The following is a 4,014-nucleotide window of genomic DNA, read 5'->3' as shown; positions in this document are numbered from 1 at the left end:
CTGCTGGCAAAAAAAATGCCCAAAATTGATGCGTGTGCAGTTTTAAGAGAAAGGCTTCCTTTTTACTAGAGCGAGCAGACTTCAACCGTCTTTGGCACAGATATGGGCTCCCTTCCTCAGCACACAGAGACATTACGTATGAGAATTAAGTATGTACCCGTTAAATCGACGGAGAACAGAGACCACCAGTATGCCGGGGGCCCTGACTTCCACCAGTACTATGGGATTCCAGGATGGAATGTTGGTGGCAGCCAACATTTTTTCTTTTAAACTACTGGCTGAAAATAAACACAAAATACAAAATATACACAAACCAAAGTCTCAGGGTATGGCTCCAGGCTAACCCATCCACCCCTCACATCCCCTCATGGATGACCACAGCAGTGTATGCAAGTGTCTGTTACAGTGCAACACGAACACATTTGATTCAGCCAATCTACTAATCGCCAAGCCCTTGATCAATTGGCTGATTAGAACAAAAGCCTGCGCATCTCATAACTCTCCAGGAGGAGAGTTGGTGGCCAATAGTGAAGGATTCAAATTGGGAGCCGCCATGGGTAGGTCACCATCTATAGGCCTTCCAGAGCACTGCAAGTCATGGAGGGAGAAAGGGGGGGTATGGATAAAGGATGCAATAAAGCAACTTCCCCCCCTTCCCCCCTTAAAATGACCATTCTACCCATTCTGGACTATGGCGGCCTAATTTATCAGATTGCCCCCCAAATCCTTCTCGATAAACTGGACGTCATCTATCACACCGCCATCCGCTTGGTCACCGGTGCCCCTTTCAACACTCATCACTGCGACCTGTATTCCCACGTCAACTGGCCTTCTCTCCACACCAGGCGACAGACCCACTGGTATCAGTTCATTTATAAATCCATCATCGGCAAAACCTCCGCTCACTACTGAACATTTCCACCAGCTGGAGCAATCTACGCTCCAGCAAATTCATCTTGGCCAGGTCATAATTGCAAATGAGAATTGGTTCTCAATTGACGTATCTGGTTATGTAAAAAAAACAATCAAATCACCCCTCAGGGAGAGAGGTGGTGTGTTGAATGGCGGGTGAAACCAGGACAGAAGGAAATGTCTAGAAACATGATTATGATTATGATCTGTGTGTGTGTGTGTGTGTGTGTGTGTGTGTGTGTGTGTGTGTATTAAAGAAACAGTCGGAGTGTGTGAGAGAAAGGGATGAAAGGGTGTGTGTGTGTGGGGGGGGGGGGGCTGTTGTTTATGGAGAGATGAGAGATATCCTGGTTTCCTAGGTCCCCAGGAAGTGGATGAGGTTGCACACTTTTCGATATCCATCAGCCAATGAGTGTACATTTGGTAAACGGACTGACTTATATAGCACCTTATTCAAAAAGCGCTTTACACTGGCCTCTCATTCACCCAATCACACACCAATGGCGACAAGCTACCAGGCCCGCTCATTGGTAGCAATTTGGGGTTCAGTGTCTTGCCCAAGGATGTAGCCAGCCGGGGTTCAATCCGCCAATCTGCCGACCTTGTTCCGAACCGATTTATTTTTCGGTCTGAACACGCCGGCCGGTTCAAGATTAAGTTCGGCAACCGGAATTGGCACGGAGCCTTGCCGGTGTGAAAGCCCTATGTGTAGAACACAGCCCTGGTGAGACAGGAGTTTCAGGATCAGCTTCATCGTGGACAGACAGACAGACAGGCGTGCAGTAGTAGTCTGGACCAGGACACTACTCCTACTCCTATAGCCGTCGTCCAGAGAGGGGCAGGGTGAAGCAGTAAAGAAGTCACCGTGGAGAAAATGTGGCGGTTGTGGCGCAGGAGGTAGAGCCGCCGTCTAACGATCGCAAGGTTGGCAGATCTGCGGTTCGAGCCCTGGCTGGCCACATGTCGAAGTGTCCTTGGGCAAGACACTGAACCCCAAATTGCTCCCAGTGAGCGGGCCGGCGCTTTGCATGGTAGTTTGCCACCATTGGTGTGTGAATGTGTGTGTGAATGGGTGAATGAGAGGCCTTTGTAGAGTGCTTTGGATAAAGGCGCTATATAAGTGCAGTCCATTTACCATTTACCAGGTCAGCAGGAAGGGCATAGAAGTGCAGGAGGACACAAGAGATGGGGGCTGAAAGGCGGACAGGGACATGAGATGGTTGGTTATAAGATAAGATCTCCAGAAACACCATAATGAAAACACAGAAGGAGCGAACAGCATGAATGAACTGCTGGGGCTGTGTCACTGGGGGTGGGACGGCGGCAGAGCTGCTAGACAGATTGGTGTAAAACACAGCGTTAGACAGTGGTTTCTGACATACATACACACACACACACACACTGACAAACACACACAGGCAGGCTCACATACACACAAACACGCATGCGTGTACGCACAAACGCACACAGACACACACAAACACATACACACACACACACACACACACACACAGGCAGGCTCACACACGCACAAACACACAGGCACATACACAAGCAGACAGACTCATACACACACACACACACACACACACACACACACACACACATAGGCTCAGCCTCACACACACACACACACACACACACACACACACACACACACACACATAGGCTCACACACACGCAGGCAGGATCACAAACACACACGCACACAGACACACACACACACACACACACACAAACACATGCAGGCAAACAGGTACAAGAAGGCACAAATATACGCGCACACACATGCAGACCCTCATAGTCTGTAGATTAATAATGCAGATAGGCATTGTGTTGCACTCAAGATTCATTTCTGACGCAGGTGATGACGCATTCTCCCATTCTCTTATTCTAAATAAATTAGCAAGTAAATAAATAAAGTAAATAAATGGGAACTCACTTCACAATCTTCGTGCACAAAAGCTTAGGAAAGAATACCACACATACTCACCGAATCCATTGCGTTGCAATATTTTGGCTTGACTAGCGAGTGTGTCATTGATCTTTAACGACGTTGAAATGTATTTACATTTTTCCATAATAAAAGCATGAACATTTTGATTGGTTGCCCACCTGTTCCCGCTGTCACCAGCTGCTGTCACATTTCTTTATTTGAGAGCCCACATCTTTACGTATCCCCCATATAGAAGGTCATAGGTCAAGCCTGGCCCTACTCATGTACATTCAAACAACACCTGTGTTACTTCCCACTCCCTCTGTGCCAAGCCAGCGTTTCTTTCCATTGTGTTTTCATAGTAGCGCCTTTCCACCTAACACAGGTGCTCAAAGCACTTTACATCATTTGGGGAACTCACCTAATCCACTACCACTGTGTAGCAGCACCCACCTGGGTGAGGCCCTGGCGGCCATTATGCACCAGAGAGTTAACACTTAATCAGCCATGAGGCGTCATTTGACCCTGTGAGTAAAATAAATGTTATATCTTTGCACCCTCCTTTCATGACTTTTCCTAGATATGTGCGTTCTACCACCCAGTATCCTTACATTTTCAAAATCACACCAGGATAAGCTAATATAAAGCTATTTTGCAGTTTTTCTGTGTAGGAAGCAGGCTAATTTACAAGCGGCCAACTAGTGGTCGTTGTGTGTAAATAGCAGCATAGCATTGTAAAGAGGGGGCATTTGACCCTTTGGCTCTTTTAGTAGGTAAAAAAAGGCACAGCTGTTCTAGAGTTAACCACACATCAGCTGTCAGTGGAAAGGTGAAGATAGAGGCATGCCAACTAGGAATCAGGAATGATTAGGCGGCCATTAATGAATGGATGTCGGATTGGAAATCAAGCCAGGACACCAGGCGTTAGCATGCCTACTCTTACGTAAGTGCCAAGGGTTCTTTAATAACTGTAATTAAACCTCTATTTAAAGGTCCAGGACTCATTCAAGCTTTCTAAAAGCTTCTGAATGGTTGTTATTTTGTTCAATCGATACCGACCTTTCCAAACACTGTTTTGGTCTGGAAAAAGCGTTTTTCTCTAGCGTTGTCTATTTTGGTCCTACCCGACACTCGGCTTGTATAAAAACATTACGTAACGGCCAGGC

This window comes from Nansenia antarctica (assembly GCF_963989245.1).
Source record: "Nansenia antarctica genome assembly, chromosome: 16".
Taxonomy (NCBI): Eukaryota; Metazoa; Chordata; class Actinopteri; order Argentiniformes; family Microstomatidae; genus Nansenia; species Nansenia antarctica.
The sequence above is the reverse complement of the archived record's forward strand: the minus strand, read 5'-3'. Positions refer to the sequence as shown.